Source organism: Gossypium arboreum, chromosome 8, assembly GCF_025698485.1.
Source record: "Gossypium arboreum isolate Shixiya-1 chromosome 8, ASM2569848v2, whole genome shotgun sequence".
Lineage (NCBI taxonomy): Eukaryota > Viridiplantae > Streptophyta > Magnoliopsida > Malvales > Malvaceae > Gossypium > Gossypium arboreum.
Genome location: NC_069077.1, coordinates 102394082 through 102406605, shown reverse-complemented (window position 1 = coordinate 102406605; position 12524 = coordinate 102394082). Strand labels below are relative to the sequence as shown.

The window sequence follows — 12524 nt, the reverse complement described above, 5'->3', positions numbered from 1 at the left end:
AGCCACCTCCTCAAATTCTCTAAGTCTTCATTTTTTGGACAGGATATCATTCATGAATTTGACGTAGTTCGGCATTTGCTCAAGTGCTTCAACCAACAGGATGTTGATATGAAGTTGCTTGAGTACGTCTAGGAACTCCTTGAATTGAATCTCTTGCTTCTGTTTTTAAAGTCTTTGAGGGTAGGGTGGTGGTGGTTTTTTTACTGGAATTGGTTGATTCGTCTTCTGTGGCAATTCTACATCCAACGGAGTTATTAGTTTATTAGAATTAGCTGGTTCTGGAATTACCTTGTTGGGTTTTGTAGATTCTGGTTCTTGTGAAACTGGAACTTCAACACTCGGTTGAACTTCCTCTGAATCTTGAGGGCTAGCTTGCTCCTTTTTAGCTTCGATGGTGTTAGGCTCTACTGTCTTTCCACTCCTCAATGTCAACGCTTTGCAATGCTCCTTCCCCAGATTCCTCGGATTCTCCGTATCACTAGGTAAAGCACCTTATTGTCGGTTCCTGAGTTTAGTAGTAAGCTGGCCCACTTGATTCTCCAAATTCCTTAGAGTGGCATCGTTTTTCACCATGTATGCCTTCAATAAATTCTCTAAGCTATTGGATGATTCAACTTGAGCTGGTTTCTAAACTTGTTGGGGGAAACTAGGTGGCCGGGTTGGTTTAGGTTGGGCGTAAGTGTTACTGGTTCCAACCCATTGGTTACTCTAGGAAAAATTGGGGTGATTTCGCCATAATGGGTTATAGAAATTGGATTGCAGTCCTTGCCTTCCTCGATTTTGGTTCTGGTTACCCATGTAATACATGAATTCTAGGTTCGTTGGACATTCTTCAAAAAAATTTCCTTCCCCACAATAAACACAGGCTACATTTTCAAATTGATTTGGTGGCTGTGCTACAAAACTATTACACCCATTAGTGGTAAAATTTTTAAGCATTGGGGATATTGAGGATACCTGAGATGCCAGTGAAGTGAGAGTGTATACTTAATGTATTCCAGCAACTTATCTTTCTGACACTGCTCGATTGGTTGGCCATTGGTAATTGTTGCTGGCAATCCTCTCAATAATTTCATAAGCCTCATTATAAGACTTAGAAAAGAGAGCACCATTAGCAGAAGTGTCCACTACTATCCTCGTGTGAGCATTGAGACCATTATAAAATGTCTCAAGTTGGATGCAATGTGGGATTCCATGATGAGGGTACTTTCGTAATAACTCTTTGTACCTTTCCCATGCCTCATACAAGGACTCATCATCCACTTGTTGGAAAGCAGTGATCTCGTTTCTCAACTTAGCATTCTTGCTAGGCGGAAAATACTTCATAAGGAATCTTTCTACTAACTCTTGCCATGTGGAAATTAAATTTGGTGGCAATGAGTTCAACCAGGCTCAAGCTCAGTCCCTTAGCGAGTATGGAAACAGCTTCAATCGTAATGCATCTGCAGGTACTCTGGCTAACTTGAAAGAATCACTCACCTTCATAAGCAATCTTTAATGAAGATGAGGATCTTCGTTAGGCATTCCACTGAATTGGCCCACTGTCTGAAGAATCTGGAACATGACTAGCTTCAACTCGAACTATTGTGCCTCAATTTCAGGTCTCCTAATACCCAGATTAAGATCATGAAATACTGGCACGACATATTGTCTTAAAGTTCTATCCCTATCATCAGCAATAAAAATAGGATTTTGAGCAGGGTTTCCTACGTTTCTTTGATTCGGATTTTTAAAGTTCATTTTTTTCAATCCTTCTCTGACTTGCTTGTCTTCTTCACTGTCGAAAAGTTCGTTCAATCTCAGGGTCTACAGGGTGTAGGTCAATAATTCAGTCAATACTCATAAACACCTGAAATAATCACAGAAAAATTAAGTTAAAATTTGAACAGAAAAATAAACCAAAATGCAAAACTAACAAATTCACAAAAATGACTTTAAAACACAGTCCCTGGCAACGCGCCAAAAACTTGGAACGACGAAAATGTGCAAGTGTACACAATTGCAACAAGTAATAAAGTAACAAGTAAATGTCGAGTTATCGCACCCACAGGGACTGTGAAAAGAATTGTTTATGAATGCAATTTAAAACACTTTGGTGAAAAAAATATTCTGTTTTAAAAAGGGTGATAAAAAAAGATTTTAAACTAAATAAAAATAAAAGTTCTAATGCATGATTTCGAAATATGATTTAATCAAGGTGACATAATTGTGTTGGATTAATTACATTTCTTTAACTTAGAATTATTAAACTCATGTTTATGTTGTTACGAATAAATTCACGGCAACTCGGTAATTTCCTAACTTATGAACATACTTACCTACCAAAATCCATTCATCTCTTAACATATCCCTATGTCAATTCAATCGATAAATAGATTCTAATAAGCAAGCATGCTCTTGCACATACATACTCATTAAATTGAACTAATCTCTTGCATAATCCTATGTCAATTCAAACGATTAACTAAATCTAATGAGAACATAAAAGTCTATGTGAAGTAACAAGGTATTCTTACCTTGGAACAATTTAATCACAATAATCTTGCAAGTATGCAAGACCAGTGTATCACCAGATATAATGCTAATTTAACCTTCAACTACCTTAGAAGAATAAACATGCACTGATTATGTATTGTGTCCATTAATTACAATTTCAATCCATTTAAATAATTAATTCATTAGTTCCCTCACAATTATAATGCAAGAATAACTTAGGCATGATTTTACTTAATCAAGCATTTTACCGGGGCCTATAACAGCATAAACACAACTTTAATAATTTAAGAGGACAAAATGCATTCAACCTAACACAAATTAAATTCAAGCTAAGCTAATTAAATTAACCATTCCAACAACATAAATACTCATAGATATGTTCATCAAAAAAATAACAAAAATTAAAGAGATAGGGAACAAAGAATCAAGTTCGATGTTTTCCCGTAGCTTGACTAGGTTGCTCAGTTCTTCCTTCTTTGTTGTCCTCGATGATCAAGGCTGCTATGAACACTCAATTGCTGCTCCAAAATGGCTGAAGAAAAACCCTTTCTCAAGGGGAGAAATCGGCAAAAAAGCAAGGAACTTTGAATGGGAAAATGAGAGAAAAAGTGAAAGAGGAGAGAAGAATTGTGAGAGTAGAGATGTGAATGAGGGATGTGTTGAATGATCAGCCAAGGGGGTTTTTTATAGCTGAATGTGGTAGCTAAAATTTGCTAAAAATAGTAGCCAAAGAGCCACCCCTTGGCCGGCCTCCTATGTGGCAAAGTTGATGGCTTCAACTTTCCTAAAAATAGCTTGGGGCAAATCTACAAAGCACCAATTGTGGAGGGGTTTAATTGTAACTTGAACAAGTCTTCAAGGGCTTATTTGCAGCTTAAATAATCATAGAATGAGCTGAATTGGGTCAGCACATGGATGGTTTTGGGCTGTCCTTTTCTTGGCCGGTTCGGTTTACTCGATTCGGTTCAATCGAACCACTTTTTCATAATTAATTAATCATAATTTATCAACCCAAATTAAATTGGATATAAATTAAAATTAATTATATTATGAAAAAATGCATATAATTTTGGACTGTCTTAGGCTGAAATTTAGTTCACCTTGATACTTCAAATTGCTTCTCGGTTTTGTGCTTCTTACAGTGTCTGCCGAGCCATTTTTCACCCTTTGTGGAAATCTGTCAAAAATAACTAAAATTCATAAAAAATAATTATGAAATTAACTAAAATTTAACATGTTCATATTTTAAGTGCACTTTAATTATTTTATAAAAATTAATTATTTTTTGACAAGAATTTAACCGAATTCGCATGAATTTAAGTGAAAAAGAGTATCAAAAAGTGTGTAAATTTTTGTGTTTCCAGGGTGAAAGGGTGGTGTGCCACTCGGGTGTGCAATGCAATAGTGCGTAGCAGGGGATGCAAGAACCGTGTGCATCGTTGAGCAGGCTTAGAGTGGGCATGCGCAGAAGTTGGGTGCTGGTGCGAGGCACGGCCTGGGTAGTTGGGGCTGGAGCAGCAGGTGAGCCAAGGAGCAGCTCGATGCTGAGTAGGACCAGGCGCGTGATGCAGCATGCGATTGAGCAGGCATGCGCGAGGTGGGTGTATGGTGTGCTACTGACCAATCAGCTGGGCAATGCTATGGCTAGGAAATTGCTAAGAGGTTTCGGCACTTAAGGGTTTTGGTGTTTTTGGAGGGAATGGTATATGAATGAAATAAATATAAGAATAGATGGCTGGAATTTATAGTGAAAGGAGTAGGAATTAGAGTAGAATTCTTAATATAATTTAATAATTAAAATTTCTAAGTTCTAATTCTACTCAAAGTATGTAACAATTAATAAAAATTATTATTTGCTATTAATTTATTAAGATAAAAACTTATCAAATAAAATATGATTAAATTAAAACTAATCCTAAATCTATGTAAAGTTGATAATAATTAATATATATATTATAATAGATATAATTATATATTAACAATTATCATCTTTTTCTATTAAACTAAAACATTTATTCTAGAAGCCTTTTGAAGATATTTACAAAAGAGGCATCTAATTTTTAATATTTACAAAAGAGCAACAAAATTTTAAAAATAGTTCAATTAAGTTCCTAGACTTAATGAAACTTTGAAATCGAGTTGCAACTTAAAACTTGGATCAAAATTGACCCATTTATTTGAAAATTTTAAAAATTATTTTTCCATTTAGGGGATAATTTCTCAAAAAATTATGTCAAAATCAATTCCCAAGAAAGATTGGAGGGGTCAGAGGTGGTCCCGCTTAAGTTCCAATCTCCTAGACAGAAATTATTTAAACATACTAATCTCAAAAATATACCCTAAATCTTTTATTTAAAAAGAAGAATAAGAAAAATTAAATATCTGATAAAATGAACGAGATTTGATTCCATTCAATTTTATCTCCCCAGTAATGTTTCAAGCGTTGAGCATTAACTCAAAAATTACCTTCCTTACCTTGATGTTCAACAACTTCGTATGGATAGACTCGATGAATAGTAAAAGGACCAGAACAATGTCATTTTAACTTACCTGGAAGTTCAACAACTCCGTATGGATAGACTCGATGAATAACAAGACTTGCTGACCTGGCTGAAATTCACGAACTCAAATGTGCTTGTCATGCCATTTTTTAAGTCTCTCCTTGAGCAATTTGCCATTTTTGTATGAGAACATTTACAATTCTTCTAACTCATTGAGCTAGAGTATCCGTTTCTCTTTAGCAAGCTTAAGATCCAAGTGGTGTTGTCAGAGAGCCCCATAAGCTTTGTGTTCTAACTCTAAGGGTAGATGGCAGGCTTTCCCAAAAACTAACCTATAGGGTGACATCCCTAAAGGTTTCTTGTATGTTGTCCTGTAAGCCCATAAAGCATCATCTAGTCTTTTGGACCAATCTCGTCGATTCGAGCAAAATATTTTATCCAATATGCCTTTGATCTCCTTGTTTGCCAGTTCAGTTTGCCCATACATTTGCGGATGGTAAGCTATGAAAACCTTGTGCTTGACTCCATGTTTGTCAATGTAACAGCCAAATTTAGACCCTACTCAGAACGGTGGTTTTGGGACCACGAATCCGAGTTAGAAAAATTTTTAAAAAATTATTTTCTGTATTTATTATATGTAAATTTATATCCGTGAAATTTTCGTGTTTTAATTTTGTCATTTGAGTGTTGATTTAATAAAAAGGGCTTAATAACATAAAATGAAAATTTGATGGTTAAATGTGAAAGGGTTGAATTGTTGTTGTCTTTTTAAATTGAGGTATTTATAATGCAATTTACCATGATAGCATAAGATGGACGGTTATAACCATGAATCATAATGGTTTAAAATTTTAATATAAAGGTTATCTATGTAAAATGATTATTAAGTTATAATAATATAAAACATAAAATCAAAACCCATTTGTGCATCTTTTTGGTTTGACCGAATAATAAAAAGAAAGAAAGAAAAATAAATCTTTAAGGTTCGGCCATTGTTGAAGCTTGATTAAGGTATGTAACTAGATCGGTTTTTGATAATTTTTACGTTTTTGAGATCGTTGCAATGTAATGTACAAAGCCCATGCTTGAATTTATAATTTTGATGAATATTTTGAGTTATGCCATTGATGAATAATTGAGCTTTGTGATGTTAGATGATGAATTATGAAAGATATGTTTTGGATTAATATGTTTTGCGTTGGAATTTTTGATGAATTTGAGTAATTAGGGCTAAATTGCAAAAATAATAAAGTGAAGGACTAAAATGTGAATTAAATGAAATTTATGGACTTATATGAGCATGGGTAACATTCGGCCTAAGCATGGTGTGTGCAAATTTTGCATGTTTTGTGTTTTGTCTGATTTGGACTAAATTGTAAAAAGTGTAAAATGTCAGGGGTAAAATGGTAATTTCCCATTTATGTGTTTTTGGACTAAATTGAATGAAATTATGTTTGAATGAGTTTAATTTGAATATGTTTAGATCAAGAACTAAAGAAATCAGATTTGAATCGAGGGAAAACCAAAGTTGTCGAATAATCGTCCCCTTCCAATTACTGTTGTCTGAGGTAAGTTTATAGGCAAATAGATGTTGTAAATTTCAATATATGTATATTATAAATGCTTGTTTAAGAATGTGCCAAAATGATATATATTTGAGAGTAATGGTTACGAGTTTGCTTTAACCGAGTTACAACATCCGAAAGCCCCGTATGAACCTTAGGAATAGCTAGGATATATATGTCATGAGATAAGATTTCTGATATGTGTTCTCGTTTTAGACTACGTTTGGGATGTTGGCATCGATATGTGTTCTTTTGTAAGACCCTGTCTAGGACAGTGGCATCGATATGTGATTACATTTAAGACCACGTCTGGGACATTGGCATTATACGATATGTGTGATTATCCAATTATCCTATTCAATTTTGAATGGTTCAATGGGCAATGATAAGTTGTGATCGAATGTGTAAATCGAGCTAAAGTGATCAGGTATGTGATAGTGGATTACCTATTTGAAAATAAGGTAAGTTGGTTATTTGATATGTGATGCAAATTATACATGATGCTAATGTAAATATATGTGTATTTGTGTAGTATATTCAGCCACATGTTATGTATAAATATGTGATATTAAATTTTGATTCATGAGTATATGCATATGAGTTTATATATATTCGATTATATAATGATATTATGGCTTTGATATTGAATGATACTTTGATAATAGATATATGTAGATTCGACCAAGATAAAGTTTATATATGAAAGTATATGTTGTATATGAAATTGTAAGCTTGAAATTAAATGTGATTATGATAGCATAAATTGGTTTGGTTAAATTGAGTTGATTATGTCATTGAGTTGTTTATTTGCTTATGACTTACTAAGTTGTGATAGCTTACTATGTGTGTATGTTTGCTACTATTTTATAGATTTTGGAGACTAGTTACGGGCTTGGGGATCGTCAGCGAAGTATATCACACTATCGTCTATTTGTCGGTACTTGTAAAAGTTAAAATTTGAAACTATGGCATGTATAGGCTATACTACTTTTTGAATATATTTGAAGTTGTGTATATAATATGCCATGCGGAAATGGCTTATTATTTTGTTATGTTGGATTTTATGTCTTGATCAAATTATGAATATGTTTGGTTTCGATTTTTAGGTTATGCTTCGTTATGTGATTTAGTATTAAGGTAAATTCGGTTGTGATATATAGATTAAGTGAAGTTACTAATAATATATATGTGATTAATCAATAAATTTGGCTATGATAGTAAATATAGGTAAAAGATGTAAGTTGATTGAAATTTAGTATTTGAGTTTGAATCCAATGGTGGTTATGCTTGGTTTTGGTTGTGGGTGATTCGGCTATGACTTGTATATAAGTGAATATAGGTGAAATTGGTTCGATAGGCTTGTTAAAGCGTGGATCTATGATTTGGTATTTTAGTGAATTCGATATTGGTATATAGAAGAAATTAATATGAATTATATTAGTAATTCAAACATGATTCGGCACTTATATATATATATATAGGTATATGATGTATTGGTTTAATAATTATACATTAGTTGAGATATATTTGTAATTTGTTTGACATGACATAAATTTTGGTTATATGTATATTTATGTACTTAGTCGAATATGTGATCGTTGAATTAGTCTTGAATAATTGTTCAAACAACGAATCATATTTGGCCAAGCAACAAATTTCATTCTAGAAAAAGATGGTGAGCTAAGATTCATGGATCGAATGTTTTTACTAATTAGGAAGGGGTTCAGAAAAGTGTTGTTAAAAGAAGCTCATCAAGGGCCCTTTTCAGTTCATTCTGGGAGCATCAAAATGTATAGAGATCTAAAAAACTCATATTGGTGGCCCAGTATGAAAAGAGAAATTTTAGAGTATTTTTCAACTTGTTTAACTTTTTAGAGAGTCAAAGCTAAACATGAGGTACTTTCAGGTAAATTGTATCCTTTAGAAATTCTAGAGTGGAAATGGAATAGAATTACTATGGATTTTGTATCATGTTTGCCCCTCAGTCCTTCTAAGAAGAATTTTTTATGGGTAATAGTAGATCGGCTTACTAAGTAACTCATTTTCTGCCTATGAATACTACTTATTCTTTGGAGAAGTTAGCTGAACTATACATTGTAGAGATAGTACACCTTCACAGAATTCCTTCTTCCATAGTGTTTGGTAGAGATCTAAGGTTTACCTTGAGGTTTTGGAATCAATTACAAAGATCTTTAGGAACTAAGTTATAGTTTAGTACTGCATTTCATCCTCAAACTGATGGTCAACCTAAAAGATTTATTTAGATTCTAGAAGATATGTTGAGAAGCTGTGTAATTGATTTTAGATTAAATTGGGAAAGTTATATTTCTTTAGTTGAGTTTGCTTATAATAATAATTTTCATGCTAGTTTGAAAATGTCTCCATTTGAAGCTTTGTATGGTAGAAATTGTATAACACCTATTTCTTAGATTGCGCTTAGTGAAAGAAAGTTATGGAGTCCTGAATTAGTATGAAAAATAGAAGAGAAATTCTCTATTATCCGAAATCATTTAAAGGCTATACAAGATCGTCAGAAAGCTTATGCAGATATGTAACACCCCGAACCCGAGACCATCGCCGGTGTCGGACGCGAGGGGTTAACGAGCCAAGTCCTCTTAAAGCACCGACCAATTTGGCATTTTCAGACAGGCTGGAAAACTGCCTCACGGTCGTCTTAAAAATCATATCTCGAGTTTCAAAACTCGGAAACTGATTTCGTAAATTTTACATGAATTTAGACTCATATATCCTTCCATGGATTTATTTCTAGAATTTTTGGTCGGGCCAATTGGTGCAGTTTATTAGTTAAAGTCACCCATGTTATAGGGATTGACTGCTCTGAACTTCGCGCGTTACAACTTGAATATCTCTCTGTACAGGGCTTTAATACTGGTGCCGTTTGTTTCTAATGAAACTAGACTCAAAATGAAATCTGTAAATCTAAGGAATGACTTCTAATTCTTCCTGGATAATTTATAGTAAATTTTTAAAGTCGCGACTGGGGACCCAGAAACCGTTCTGGCCCTGTCTCACGATAACTTTAATATCTCTTAACAAGTAACTCCTATGACCGTTTCGTTTCTTCCATATGAAAGTAGACTCATCAAGGTTCATTCACATAACTTATTCACTATTTAATACCATTCCTACAATTTTTGGTGATTTTTTCAAAACCACACCACTGCTGCTGCCAGCATCTGTTTTCAAGGTAACCTTTACCTATTTCATGATTTCCACGATTCAATTGCCCCTCTTTGCATACATAGCACAAAGTGTGATCATGATTAACCATTCCAATGGCTAATCTTCTCAAAACAATTCCATACCCCATAATGATCAACATACAACGATTATAGTATCATACCAAAACGATATAAGCCATTTTCGCATGGCTATCCAAGTTTACACAAAACCGAAAGGTACATGACCTTCAACAATAGGGTAGTCCTATACATGCCATTTCAAAGTTCAACCAAAATTATACCAAAATAGAGGCTTTGATAGTGTAGATGACTTCGACTTTAATGATCCCGAATCCGATCGCTAACGAGCAAAATCTATAAAACAGAGAGCCAAAGCAACGGGGTAAGCATTTTTATGCTTAGTAAGTCTCAAGCAATAAAATCAGCTTTAACTAAAGCATTACATTCACATAGCCAAATGAATCATTTCATTAATACGCATTCACATAATCATTTCATTAATACGCATTCACATAATCATACTTACTTCACACTTCATCATTATATACTTTCACAAGATATCAACCAATTCAATAGCTGAAAACTCGTTAGTCGATTGAACGAATGTTACTCAAACATATCGACTTTTCCAATGCACATATAAACATACCTTATCCTTTGGGCTTTTCGAGCGTATTAATTAAATTTATTACAGCAACCAACGCTCACCTCCAGCCCAAGCTTCTTCAGAATACAACCGGATATAACCACATGCACGAATGCCTTCGGGTCTTAGCCCGGATAGAACGACTTGCACAAATGCCTTCGGGTATTAGCCCGGATTTAACAACTTGCACGAATGCCTTCGGGTCTTAGCCCGGATGTAGTCACTAGCACAATTGCCTTCGGGTCTTAACCCGGATATAATTACTAGCATAAATGTCTTCGGGACTTAGCCCGGATATCATTCAATTGCTCATGCACACACATACATCAATAATCATTACACATCCATGTTTCATTTTCGTTACTAAGGCTCAAACACAAACATATCACTAGCATAATCGCCTTCGGGACTTAGCCCGGATATCATTCAAATACTCATACACACATAAATCAATAATCATTATACATCAATATTTCATTTCACATAATTCGAGTAGGGTCATTTCTTGAGGACTTACCTCGGATGTTGTCGAACGGCTTCAACGGCTATTCGATCACTTTTTCCTTCCCTTTATCGGATTTAGCTCCCTTTTGCTCTTGAGCTTAGCGAATACAAGTAGAAGTATTCAATATTTCTATCAATAATGTTTACTAGTAAATCACATTCGCATCTCATATCATCTCACTTTATTATAATTTATCATTCAACCTTTGAACCAAAACGCCATTATATGGCCACATATACATACATCCATATATTTAAGCTCAAGAATTTTAACATAACATCAAGTGCTCAAATTACTCATGTGGCCGATTACACATGGTCATAAATACACAAAATCAAAAATAATTTCAAGGTTTTCACACTATACATGTACTAGGCCGAATGTACATGCAAATTTCACAACATTCTTCAACAAATTTCTTCTTTAAACAAACATATTTATCACTTTCTTCATAATCAAAATATCATGTGCAAACATATATACACATATAGGTGCATGGCGAATCTCAAGGTGTTCATAACCCTCTAAAACACAAATTTTACCAATCAAGTAACAAGCATAAATCATGCTCATGAATGCATCATGGCGAATACATCACAATCATACCCCATTGAACTTTGGTCATGGTTAAACAAAGAACTCAATGTCTTACTCAAGATTGCTACAAAGAAATTTCAAGAGTAGTCAATCCATCATTGCATGCATCATTAGCAAGCTTCACATTTAGCATGCAATGGCTTTAACACAATATCAACCTTGGCCAAATACCATTTTTCATGGCATAGCAAGGATTTGAACCATGGCTAACATGCACATCAAGTTAGCAACCAAAACAAGCATGAATCTCATGACACAACCTCATACATACCTTAATCTTGATGCAAGTTTAGCCAAATCTCCTTCTAGATCTCTTCTAAACAAAGAAAATGAAGCAAAATCTCTTCTTCCTCTTAGGAATTTCGGCCAAAGGAAGGAGGGAAAAGATGAACAATTTTTTGTTTTTCTTTCTTAGTCTTTGCTCAAAGAAAGGATGAATGGCAACTTTTTTTTTTTTCTTTCTCTCTAGCTACTGCACCATGGGGGCATCCATGCTCATTTTTTTCTTTTTTTTTTCATTTCTTAATTCTTTCTACATAATGCAAGAACTAAACATGTTGGAAACATGTCCCTTGCCCATAATCTAGACATGGTCAACCACTCATCCAAAATAAATGGAGTATTTGACATGCAACTCCATTTATTTTGCTTCATTCTTTATTAACCTCTTAAAATTAGCTACATATTTTTAAATCCTTTCACATGAGTCCTTTTTCTTTCAATTCACAATCAAATTAACTAAATCAAAGAATTCAAAATTCACACATGCATTTTCCCATATTCTAGACAATAAATATTACGTTTGAGCATGTCGGTGACTCGGTTTAGCGGTCCCAAACCACTTCCGACTAGGGCCAATTTTGGGATGTCACAACTCTCCCCACTTAAGAAATTTTCGTCCCCAAAATCTTACCGTAAATAGGGTTGGGTATCGCTCTTTCATAGAGTTCTCGGTTTCCCAAGTAGCTTCTTCTATCCCGTGCTTGAGCCATAACACTTTCACTAGCGAAC

At 34.2% G+C, this 12524-nt stretch overlaps 1 non-coding gene across 1 annotated transcript; it reads left to right on the top strand.

Annotated features, from left to right (window-relative positions):
- Positions 1–1189: 1189 nt before the first annotated feature.
- On the top strand, positions 1190–1296 carry LOC128279872 (small nucleolar RNA R71). Its single transcript, XR_008270064.1, has one exon. It is a non-coding gene; the product is annotated as a small nucleolar RNA R71 (small nucleolar RNA).
- The last annotated feature ends 11228 nt before the right edge of the window (positions 1297–12524 follow it).